Genomic DNA, 12,488 nt, shown 5'->3' with positions numbered 1-12,488 from the left:
TCTGTCCACTACCAGCTCCAGCAGCTGCCTTTATCTCACTGGCTGGAGGCAGGGGGCGGGGGGCAGGGGGGAGAACCTGGGTGGGGCGGGTGAGGCTATGTTCAGAGCATTAAGTGGTTTGGTTATTTTTAGGCTGTGGAAGTCACTCTTCTATCCTGGGGAGTCAGTTACATGTCCTTCGGGCAGGGGAGGAGGAGAAGGGGTGGCGGGGGCGCTTCATTCATCCCACGGCTGTGTCAAGGAAGGGCTCGGTGACTCAGCCTGGTATGGGGCAGGGGCGCCCCAGACTGCATTGAGGGAGTGAGCAAGGAGGGGCGTCTGACACCTGGGCAGGCCCAGTGCCTCGTCAGGTGCCCCCATCTCCCTTCTCTGGACTGGTCTCTGCCTCTTGCCGACTTGGGTGCCCACTGTGCTGGGAGACTAGAGACCTGGAAAGGCAGGGCCTGGTCTCCCCATCCTCCATCTCCAGCCCGAGTAGGGCTCAGCTCTCCTTCCCATTTCCTCGTGCCCCCAAAACTTCCATCCCCGGAGAAGGTGCGTGGCAGTGCCCAGGCCCCTGATTTGTGCAGGAACTCCACCGAGTGGTTTTGGATTTCCTCTGGTGATCCTTTGGGCCATCGTCGACTTCTGGATTCTGCTGTCTGACTCAGGGCCCAGACTCTCTGGGAATGGAGAGGAGGGGAAGGGTGGCCCGTGGGGGCTGGCGGTGGGGTTATTTCTGACCCTCGAGTCATCGGCTTCCCAGTCACAGATGGAGTGTGCATGGGGATGGGGTGGGAGGGGTGTGACACCTGCCGCTGCCTCTGCTGCCCGGAGCCCAAGGGGCCTGGCAGGCTCAGGTTCCCACACTCAGTCTGGGTTGGTGGGGATGTCAGGGGACCACATACAGCAAATGGGAAATCGGCTTTTTGTCCCAGGTGGGAGGTCTGGCCCCTGAGCCATGTCCAGAGATATACGGCTACCCTCCCTTACCTGGCAGCTGCAGTCTTCCCCTTGATGCCCCCAATGCCCTCTGGTGCCCTCGGGGGTGACGCTCCACTTGGCTCACTTTTTCCATGCCGTGTCGGTCACACGGCATCAGTGGCTGGGGCATCGGGAACCCCATCTTCCAGGCCTCCCTCCCTCTTGTTCTCCTCCACCTGTTGTCCAGGAGATCAGCTCTCCCTGGCAGGTCAGGGAGATGAGATTTACCCTGCTTCTTTCCAAGGAAGGAGCCCCTGCTCAAGGGGCTCAAGGCAGAGCCCGGGCTTACTGCTAGGGTGGCCTGGAGACCCACACGAGTGACTGTGTGGATGGGGTTGATGACTGGGCAGAGCAGTGAGCATAGGCTGTGGGCCGCGTGCAGATGGCAAGGAGAGCACGCAGGCGCGTCTCACTTTTGTGTTCACCTATAGGACCATAAATCCTGGGAGAAACTCCTCAGGCCCTGAGGTTAAGGGACAGGCCTCTTCCCTCTTCCCTGTGTGTTCTGTCTGGTACCACGGCTGCCAGCCATGTAGAGTGAAAAAAGTTCAGTTTGTTGGTTATACTAACCACATTGCCAGTGTTATGTAGACACAGGTGCCTCACACAGACCACAACGGATAGCTTCATGCATCTATACTACTGCACAAAGTTCTAGTGGATATTCAGTGTTAAGCTTTTTGTTGCATGGAGCGGTTTCTCCTTTGCCTCGGCTGCTAAGAAGCACCAAGTGATTTTTTTTCTTCTACTTTAATGGCTAAAGTCCTGTGTACTGAAGATGACCGTGGCCTGTTTCTGAAGAGTCACTCAGGACAAAGGACTTCAGTTTTAAAACTCAGATATATATATATATCACATTTATTTGCTGCTCTCCACACACACACTTAGATGAGAAAGTTCTAAGAAAAGCAAGGCAAGTTAGTTACTCTGAGTGCACTGATTCCAGAGCACCACCCCATCAAGGTATCGGTTATGAGGCTGCAAAGGCACTCACCCAGGCCTTATTTATGGGTTTCCTTCAGTGTATAAAAAAAGGTAAATTGAGGCACAGAGCATGTATAGTGTATTGGAGCAAGCTGCATTTTGTGGGCTCACAGTTCCACACCAGAAGTATTCAGGAGCTTCACTAAGGAAATGCAAGTGGGGAGGCTCTTACTGGAGGGACTGTGAGGTGAGGCCGGGGCAGCGTTGCTGGCTTAGCTACACAGGGGCCTTAGCTGGCCTGTGCCATGGGCAAGTGACCTGTTAGAGGAGTTTGCCAGCTGCTTCTAACTGGTCACACTCAAGTCATTGATCTTCTTTAGTGCAGGTGATTTTTAAAGACATGCCAAGTTCATTTTCCCTTGTGTGTGTGAATCGAGCCAGGCTGAGGTCCCTTAGGAGACCTGAACGGCTTTGTTGGCTCTGGGGTTTGTCTCGCACGCTGTTTGGGAACAAGGCTGGGGATGAACATGTATACTGGACACATTTCTTTCTTTCTTTTTTTAAAGATTGATTTTATTTTCATTGTAAAGTCAAATATACAGAGAGGAGGAGAGACAAAGAGGAAGAGCTTCCATCCACTGATTCACTCCCCAAGCTGCTGCAACAGCAGCCGGAGCTGCGCCGATCTGAAGCCAGGAGCCTGGAGCTTTCTCCAGGTCTCCCATGCAGGTGCAGGAACCCAAGGCTTTGGGCCGTCCTTAACTGCCTTTCTAGGCCACAAGCAGGGAGCTGGATGGGAAGTGGGGTTGCTGGGATTAGAACCTGTGCCCATATGGGATCCCAGCGCATGCAAGGTGAGGACCTTGGCTACTAGGCTACCGCACCGGGCCCTGGGCACATTTCTTAAGCTCTCTGTACCTCAGTTTGCTCATCGGTAAAGTGGGAGTTGTAGTTGTGCAGCCTGCAAAGCACTGTTGTAAGAATACATGCACATGAACTTTTGCTGCCCCCAGTAAATGTGCAAGAGCGCTTCCAGACGTTCACACAAAGTGCACACTGCTTTTCATCTTCATGAATTTACAAATCAGTCATGAGGTAAGCCTAGGTCAGGCAAGTGCTGGGCCTAACGGCTTGTGCTGGTGTTCGATACCCAGCTGTGGCTCCCAGCTCCAGCTTCCTCTGAACACGTGCCCTGGGAGGTTGTGGTGCTGACTGCAGCAGCTGGGTCCCTGCCACTCACATGGGAGACCTGGATGGAGTTCCAGGCTCCTGGCTTTAGCCTGCCGGAAGTTGTGGACACCTGGGTAGTGAGTCAGCAGATGGGCACTTTGTCTCTTTGTGCTGAAGACATAAATGAAAGCCAAATTAGCCCTGTAGGTCCTCCCCTGGGTCCTGGCATCCCCTCCCCCACGGACTTCAGGGCCCCAGATCCTCCTGTGTCCTATTGGTCCCGAGGCTGGGTGCCCTTCAGGGCCCCAGCTGGCAGGCATCCCAGATTCCTTCTGGCACCGAGACCTGGGTGCCGGAGGACAGCTTAGGCAGGCCAGACTGGGTCTGTCCCTGGCACACAGGGGAAGGACTCAGCCTCTGACAGCCAAGAATGCTCTGAATCCAGAAAAGGGGTCTCCTGCTCCGGGGTCAGCCCCCAGGGGAGTGGCTGTGCCAACGTGCCCTTGGAACGCCTGTGGCCGCTTGCCCAGCAGCAGGGCTCTCCGGAGACAGCGAGGGGGCTGGTGTCAGCCTGCCTGCACTCACGCTGCCCGCTGCCCGTCTGGCTCTCACTGCTGTCTGCACTACGCATCCGGCTTTGGGATGGTCCAGGACAGAATGTGGGAGGGGCGGTGATCTCACCGGGAGGGGATCCCAGGAATGCAGGGGCCCACTGTGTGAGGGAGGGGGCAGTTCAGCCTCTGGAAGCACCTGTGGCTTCTTCTCCCTGCTTCCTTTCCTTTTTAAAACAATTTATTTTTATAATTGAACTGTTGTGGGATGGCAGGAAAAGCCACAGCCTGTGTCTATAAGGCTGCCAGTTCATGTCCCAGCGTCTCCACTTCTGATCCAACTCCCTGCTCATACATCTGGGAAAGCACGGAGGATGGCTTAAGTGCTTGGGCTCCTGCACCCATAGGGGAGACCTGGAGGAAGCTCCCAGCTCCTGGCTTCCTCCTAGACCAGCCCTGGCCATTAATAGCCATTTGAGGTGTCAACCAGAAGGTGGAAGCTCTTAGTCTTTCCCTCACTTCTCTGTAACTTTGCCCTTGAAATAATTTTTTTTAAGCCTGCCATCTGGGCCCAGTGCGGTATCCTAGTGGCTGAAGTCATCGCTTTGAATGCTCTGGGATCTCATATGAGCGCTGGTTCTAATCCCGGCAGCCCCACTTCCCATCCAGCTCCCTGCTTGTGGCCTGGGAAAGCAATTGAGGATGACCCAAAGTCTTGGGTTCCTGCACCTGCGTGGGAGACCCAGAAGAGGCTCCAGGCTCCTGGCTTCAGATTGGCATAACTCAGGCTGTTGCAGCAGCTTGGGGAGTGACTCAACGGACGGAAGATCTTCCTCTGTCCTCCTCTCTCTGTATCTGCCTTTCTGATAAAAATAAAATAAATTAAAAAAAAAAGTCTTCGATCCTTCAGGGCACCATTTTACACTTAGGAAGCTGCCTGGATGCTGGTAGGAAAAGAGCAGTTCGAGAGGGACTTCCTTCCCTGCTTCTCAGATCCCAGCTCTGTGGGCCTGTTTCCTCATCTGTGCAATGGGTATGGGACGCTTTGGTTACAAGCATCTGAGGGAAGAGGGAGGAGAGCAGGCGAAGGCACGGCTGTGGTGGGTGTGTCATGGGTGAAGAGAGCAAGCGAATGGGTGAAGAGAGCAAGCGAATGGGCGAGGAGTGGCCCGGGCATTGGTTTGTGGCCCCGTTGGGAGGACTGGGTGCAGTGCCAGGAGGACAGGGTCCTTAGCGAGGCTGTGGCTGCAGCCCAGGTGCCCGGTGAGGAGGGACGTGGGAGGGCTGCAGAGGAGGAAGAATTGCCACACCTAGAAGAGCTAAAATTGTGTGGTTCTTGAACTCTTCCAGTGATTCTGGAGGTGGCCGGCAGGGAGCGCTCCCCGGGCTCGGGGAAGGGCGTGCGGTGGGATCCTTGGGGTGTCGGGTGGGGAAGCAGGGTACCTGGACGAGCGCGGACAGCAAAGGTTACTTTGGACAAGATGCACACGAGATGTCAGGGTTTTGCAAGCCAGAGCTGGGCTGCAGGTGGTCGACGGTGTCGCTGGGTCGCGAGCTCTAGGGAGAAGCCTGGGCTGGCGCCGTTTGTGCGCAGGTGAGACTTGGGGCTGGGAGGGCAGTGTATTTCCTTGAGGCTGGGCGGTACCTGGGAGGACCAGGCCCGGGAGAGGGGGGCTCGCAGCAGCCTGAGGGGAAGTGAGAACCTGGAAGAGGCGGGGGCGGTAAGCATGTGGAACCCAGGGCAGATGACTCATTCAGCATCCCCTTCTTTCCTTAGAGGCCCCTTGTGTTTAATGGGGTTCAACATAGGGGTGGGATTGTTCGCGACCTGTAAGCCTGTAGGAGATTGGGCGTGGCCTAGTTCGAGAGAGGCCGATGTTCTTGTGACCTGCAATTCCCCCAGTGGCCTCAAGGTGGCAGCACGTCACCGGGTGACATTCTGTGGAGCCGGGCACAGCTGCCTGGGTGCCGGACTGTGCTAAGCACTTGGAGATTTTACATATGTGCACAAATTATGCATGTATCGTCTCATGACGAACCAATGTACTAGTCTCAATTTCTGCTCAATACACTTGGTTCAGGGAGAAAAGGACATGTGACAAGTTTCAGAAAAAAACACTCCAAATCAAAGCAATAATGAGAATATTTCATTTCTTTGTGTCCGCTGCCTCTGACTAAAATGTGCACTCCATGAGATGATATGTAAGCCGCAAGCAGGGAGCTGGATGGGAAGTGGAGCAGCTGGGACATGAACCGTTACCCAAAGGAGATCCTAGTCTTTGGAGTGAAGGATTATCCAGTTGAGCCGTTGTGATAGGCCCTCCATGAACTTTTAAAAATTTTTTAATTTTGATTTTTAATGATGTTTACGTAGTTGATCAGGGTGGGAAGCATTGAGGGTTAGGGGAAAGTGGGTGAGACCATTGTTTCCAAAATTTTCTTGTTTTCTTCCTCCTGTATCAGGGAAGGGGGAGATAAGGGGAGAAACTTCCCAACCCCTTCAGTGCCCTGGGATGGGGAACAGTCACCTGGTATCATCCCAGGGTACCCGATGTGGAGCATTCTCCGAGGGTACTGCTCAAGCTTTGATAGTTCTGAAATGCTGTTGATCTCGCTCATCCAAGGATGGGGAAATCCTTCCAAGGGCCATTGGCTGACACAGTCCACCTTAGAGTTTCCGTTTGCCTAGATATTTGCTGTCAGTGCTTGGCTGGGGTAGTTGTCCAATTTGTTCTGCTCTCATTTCTCTGTTACGTTACCAAATGTCCGTGCTCAGTCTGCTCCCATCCCTGGCTCATGCAAACAGGTAGGTGTGATAGCCTAGCCCGGCATGGTCTGCACTTGAGCCTGGCTCCTGCACGTGCCAGTGTGCCAAGTGTGCTGGCCCGAGCTGCCCACATATCCGCCACACAGTCTGCCCCCAGACCTAGTTCTGTCTCTTGCTGGTTAGTGCCATGGCCCAGCCTAACATTACCCATCCCCTGCTCCAGCTCTCACTGGCAGGTATTGTGGTCTAGCCCTGCCAGGTTGCCCCCTGTACACATTAGCTAGAAGCTGGAATGGGAAACAGAGCCAGAATTCGAACCCAGCCACTTTAGGGTGGGGGTGATCATTTTAACCTGTTTTGTCACCACCAGAGCAAATACCTGTCCCAAGCCACTTCTTTGCTTGGGTGTTCTCCTACATACATGTGAACGCTGCATATTAACTCCAGCCCAGGATGGGGAATGATGGAGGGAAAATGATTTTTCCTTCCTTACATTACTTGTGTATATAAAGTTGCTTTTCCTCCTGTTTAGCTACAATGAGATGTGTAGGCTGGGCCTGGTGGCACAAGTGGAATGATGTCCTATTTTCAAAGTTAATGGCCAGAATCACAGTGGCAGAGGAGCCTTGCTTGTTTGTGCTTTGTCTGGTGTAATTACATTTGAGTAGATACGTCACCAGGTGGCTGATTACGCAGTTTTTAGAAAAAAAGTTGGTAGCTTGCTTAGGTTACCGAAGTGAGGTATCATGGACAGAGCAGTTGAAGTATTAGGCATTTATTTCTCCTGGAGAAAGTTCTGGAGGCAGGACCAATGTGCCAGCAGTCAGTCCAAGATATGGTGGCTCAACCTTTCCTAAGTGCTGCGATCTCATATGGTGCTGGTTCATACCCAGGCCGCTCCACTTCCAATCCAACTCTTGCTTATAGACTGGGAAAGCAGTGGAGGATGGTCCAAAGCCTTGAGACCCTGCACTCACGTGGGAGACCCAGAAGAAGCCCCTGGCTCCTGGCCTCAGATTGGCTCAGCTTTGGCGATTGTGGCCACTTGGGGAATGAACCAGCAGATGGAAGATCTTTTGCTGTGTCTCTCATCTCTGTAACTCTGCCTTTCCAATAAGTATAAATATTCTTTGTATTTTTAAAGATTTATTTATTTTTATTGCAAAGTCTGATATATAGAGGAGGGAAGAAAGAGAGGAAGATCTTCCGTCCGCTGATTCACTCCCCAAGTGAGCGCAACGGCCGGACATGAGCTCTGATCAAAGGCCAGGATCCAGGAGTTTCTCCTGTATCTCCCACATGGGGGCAGGGTCCCAGGGCTTTGGGCCATTCTCGACTGCTTTCCCAGACCACAAGGAGGGAGCTGGATGGGAAGCAGGGCCGCTGGGATTCAAACTGGCGCCCATATGGGATCCCAGTGTGTGCAAGGCAAGGGCTTTAGTCGCTAGGCTACCATGCTGGGCCCATTTTTTTTTTTTTAAAGAAAACTCCTCTTTGTGTATTTTCAGAGAGAGTTTGAACTCTGGTCCCTACTCTTCTTGGAAGCGGGTCATTGACCTTTTCCCTAAAAACTGCCTTGGCCACCCTTTCCCACTGCTGACAGCTGTCAGTGGTATTTCTGCAATCCAGCCGAGCCTGGGGAAGCCCAGCTTCAGGGTTTCTTCCCAGCACAGAGCTCACGTGGGTCGTAACTTCTGGGTTCATATGGTGGCCACTGTTCAGATGCTCTCTACCTGCAGGTGACAGTGGCTGTGGCATTACATGGCATTGTTTTAGCAGTGCCCCATGTAGCTAAAATTCCCTGCCCTCTCGAAGCTTACATTCCTATGGTGGAGAGAGAGACCACTAAGCCTGGGGTTGAAAGTGACACTCCCATGTTCTTGACGCCCAGTTTGTGTGTGTGTGCGTGTATGTGTGTGTGCGCGAAGCTCATGAAAATTCACTGCCCAGTGCGATGGTTCAGTGACTAAATCCTTACTTTGCAAGTGCCAGCATCCCATATGGGCAGCAGTTCATGTCCTGGATGCTCCGCTTCCCATCCAGCTCCTTGTTTGTGGCCTGGGAAAGCAATGGAGGATTGCCCAAAGCCTTGGGACCCTGCACCTGTGTGGGAAACCTGGAGGAGGCTTGTGGTTCCTGGCTTCAGATTGGCTCAGCTCCACCCACTGTGGCTCTTTGGATGTGAATTAGTGGATGGAAGATCGTTCTGTCTCTCTTCTCTATAAATCTGATCTGCCTTTTCAATAAAAATAAATAAATCTTTTTTTGAAAAAAAAGAATCCTGTCTTGATTATTGATATTCTGCAACGTGACCATGAAGCATGCAGTCGTATCTCTTTCCCACTGAGCCTATTAGGCCCCTGACTGTTAGTGTGTGTGCTTGTGGGTGGGGAAGATTTCCTTGTGTATGTGGTGTCTTCAGTCACCTGTGTGAATGAACTGGGTCCTTTGCTTCAGATGTGAGCAGGCCACCACCAACCCCCAGACATGTCTGCCATATCAACGGCAAGGATTGACAAGCACCAAGATGAACCGGGAAAAAAAAAATTCCAGCTGGTGTTCTGGGAACCGAAAGTTTTGAACTGCTGATGGGTCTCTGCACATCAGTGACCGCTGAAACCTCAACTGGTCTGGAGGACTGCTCAGCAAACATGTTCCCCTCCCCTCCCCACCCCCACCGCCTCCCCCAGCGAGTTCACGAGTTCACGTCCTGCTGATCTCTTCACACCTCTGCCTGGTGATCACCTTGCCTGTTACTCCCCTAGCAGAAGGAACTGAAGGATGCTTCTGTAAGTCAAGCACCAGATGCACCTGGTGGCTGACTCTGTTCCCACTCGCCCAGGCCAGCCCCTCTCGCTGTGTCCCATCCCATCCCCTGAGGACCGGCCGCACTCCTTCCCGGCCCACTGCTCCCTGTCTCCATCAGCAGGCAAGCACGCGGTCATTTTCACATCCAAGGAACAGCAGACCCTCTGTGGCTCCTGCCTTGCCGTCTTCATCCTTTTGCGGGTGAACTTCAGGAAATATGAAGGGTTTTCAGAAAATCCAGGGAAAACGTGGCTTCCAAAAAACACTGCGAGGATTGCAAAAATTTTTTGGCATCAAAGCCAGCTTCTCTCTGACTTCATTTTTGATAAACTGATCGAAGTTTTCTTCCATCTGTCTATCCTTGTTGCCTCCAATTTCTAGTTTTCCATTCTGTCTTTATCAATGTGTTACCCCCCCAAATGCTACAAAGTCAGATCTTGTCAAGATGTACCATGACCTCTGTACAATACGCCCAGAAGTTGGCGCTCAGGCCTGTGTCACTTGGACCAGGGCACAGTGTGCTGTGCACTCTCTCTGCATTGGCTTCCAGCTTCCCAGGCTTCCCTGGCTCCTGTCTGAGCTCATCGGCTTGTTCTGATGCCCCATTGCTGCCTTTTCCTCGATGTTTGCCCTTCTCATATCGAAATCACCAGTGCTCAGCTCTTGGGCCTCTCGTCTTCTCTATCTGCATGAATGTTTTTCTTGAAGGTTGTCTTTGTGCAGGTTGCAGTGTCTATGGTCTTCACTTTTCTCCCTTGATTCCAAAATACATACAATTAACGGCCTGCTAAGTGTCCCCTTTCCTACTCAATCTAAGAGCACAGGAATCTTCTCTTTTCTTCACATCCCCTGCATTGTATGTTGCCTATTATATCCATTATTTATTGAGTACTTTAAAAAAATTACATGTCACATTCTGAGTATATGGGCCAGTACCTTGGAATAGTAGACTAGGCCCCTGTCTGCTGCTTTCATTGGAAGGTCAGAGTTACAGAGAGAAGGACACACACACAGAAAGAGAGAGAGCATGATTGAGAGGGAGGGAGAGAGAGATCTGCTGTTCGTTGCTTCACTCTGCAAATGGCCAGATCAGCTTCCTGAGCTGATCTGAAGCCAGGAGCCAGAAGCTTCTTCTGGGTCTTCCTGGTCTTCCACATGCGTTCAGGAGCCTAAGAACCTAGGCCATCCTCTACTGTTTTTCCAGGTGCATCAGCAGGGAGCTGGATTGGAAGTGGAGCAACCAGAACTCATGCCCATATGGGATTCTGGAGCTGCAGACAGGGGCTTAGTCTACTACTCCAGGGTGCTGGCCCACATGTGTAATAATCACTTTGACTTGGTTTAAGCAGTGGTCATTTAACACACTTGGCCCTTCTGAAGCAGCCCTGTAAATTGGAGGAGGCAGCTTGTCTTGGCTTGCCTGATGCTTTCCTGGGTTTTTTTCACCCTTCCCTCCCCCGCTTGTATGCAGTCTTTATTTCACATATTGATTAAGACACCACTGTTACTCCTCAGGACAAGACGGTACAAAAGTGTAGTGACTTTACAGAGCAGTGGGGGCACCCTGGCTGGAACCTACCTGCTGACAGTCCTGAATGGACTCAAGGAAGGACAGGTGGGAAGAGGGTGGGGCTCCCCACTGCACCCAGCCTGAGCTGCTGTCCACGCATGTGCTGTGATGGTCATAGATGGCCGGCTCTGCTTCTGGAAGGCCTGAGTACAGCACAGTGATTCCACTGGTCTGCTTGGCTACACCCCTGGCTGGGGTGCCACGAGGTCGATGTCACTCAAGTCCCTGGCCAGCCACAAGACTGCAACAGAGTCCCAAATTGAGGATCAAGTTCCTCTGGAAATCATTCCCTTCGGTGGCGAAGCGGTAGACACCCCGAGGCCCAGCTCCCGCATTGTTGGGAATTTTGGGAGCCGCATTCATGGAGTCAGAGGGATTCCCAGCCACGCCACTGGAAGCCATGGCCGCACCTCTGCACGCAGCCTGCCTGGCACTGCCTCTTTACTTTCTTTTTCTTTTTTAAGATTTATTTATTTTGTTTGAAAGGCAGAAAGAGAGAGAAAGAAAGTGAACGAGAGCACAAGGAGGACTGGACCAGACTGTCCCTCCTCTTTTCTTATGTAAATCTTTTCTCTATGAGCTGGAAAAATGTGTCATGTAGCATGATGTGTCATGTTATTTATGAATCCAGTATTTCTGCCTTGGAAGGGATTTTTTTAATGACTTGTTGTTATTTACTTGAAATACAGAGTCAGATGTAAGATTTCCTTCTGCTGGTTCACTCTCCAGTTGCCTGCAACAGCTAGGGCTGAGCAGGGCAATACCAGCAGCTGGGAATTCAAACTGCCTGAGTCTCCCATGTGGGTGGCAAAGACCCAGGTACCTCTTGGGCCACCATCATGACCTCCTAGAGTGTTCTGCAGGACACTGAAGTGCTGCAAGGATGTGGTCCTGGGCATTTGGATACGGTATCCCAAGCAACAGCATTACCACATGCTGAACGCCCGGTGCTCCCACGTGCCCGCTCCTCACTTCCCCTGCTTGTACACGGACCTCCATGGCCGTCAGCCTCACGCCAAGCCATCCTAGCATAAGTGCACACACTGTTACTGACTATGCCTCCTCTAGGGGGTGTCAGGCCTCCAGGATTTGGGGCTGTTGGTGTCTAGGACTTGAGCCAGTGAGCCCTTGGATCCCTTAGGCCTTGGACTGAGAGCTCCCCCATCAATTCCCTTGGTTCTGAGGTCTTCAGACTTGATCTGGGTCATGTCATGACACCTGCAGGTCTGTAGCTTGTAGGTCGTCTGTCCTGGGACTTCTCAACCTCCATGATCCCAAGAGCCAATTTTCTTTCCTTTTTTTTTTTTTAGATTTATTTAATTATTTATTTGAAAAGCAGATTTACAGAGAGGGGAGAGAGATCTTCCATCTGCTGGTTCACTCCCCAAATGGCCACAATGGCTGGCGCTGAACTGATCTGAAGCCAGGAGCCAGGAGGTTCTTCTGGGTCTCCCACGTGGGTTCAGGGTCTCTAGGTTTGGGCCGTCCTTGACTGCTTTCCCGGCCACAGGCAGGGAGCTGGATAGGAAGTGGAACAGCCAGGATGTGAACACTGCCCACATGGGATGCTGGTACTGCAGGGGGGATATTAGCTTGGCTTGTGGAAGCATCATGCTGGCTTCAAGAACCAGTTTTCCTAATGAGCACTCCTTCCTCATTTAGCTCTGAAAGAGAAAGAGAGAGAGAGAGAGAGAGAAGTGAATCCATTTGGTAAAGGTTTTATAAATCTGAAAAT

The 12,488-nt window shown here is 52.1% G+C and overlaps 1 pseudogene; it reads right to left on the bottom strand.

The window, feature by feature from the left end:
• Positions 1-10,932: 10,932 nt before the first annotated feature.
• LOC101526955 (mitochondrial import receptor subunit TOM6 homolog) lies at positions 10,933-11,155 on the bottom strand (annotated as a pseudogene).
• Between the last annotated feature and the right edge of the window lie 1,333 nt (positions 11,156-12,488).

Source organism: Ochotona princeps, chromosome 21, assembly GCF_030435755.1.
Source record: "Ochotona princeps isolate mOchPri1 chromosome 21, mOchPri1.hap1, whole genome shotgun sequence".
Lineage (NCBI taxonomy): Eukaryota > Metazoa > Chordata > Mammalia > Lagomorpha > Ochotonidae > Ochotona > Ochotona princeps.
The sequence above is the reverse complement of the archived record's forward strand: the minus strand, read 5'-3'. Positions and strand labels throughout refer to the sequence as shown.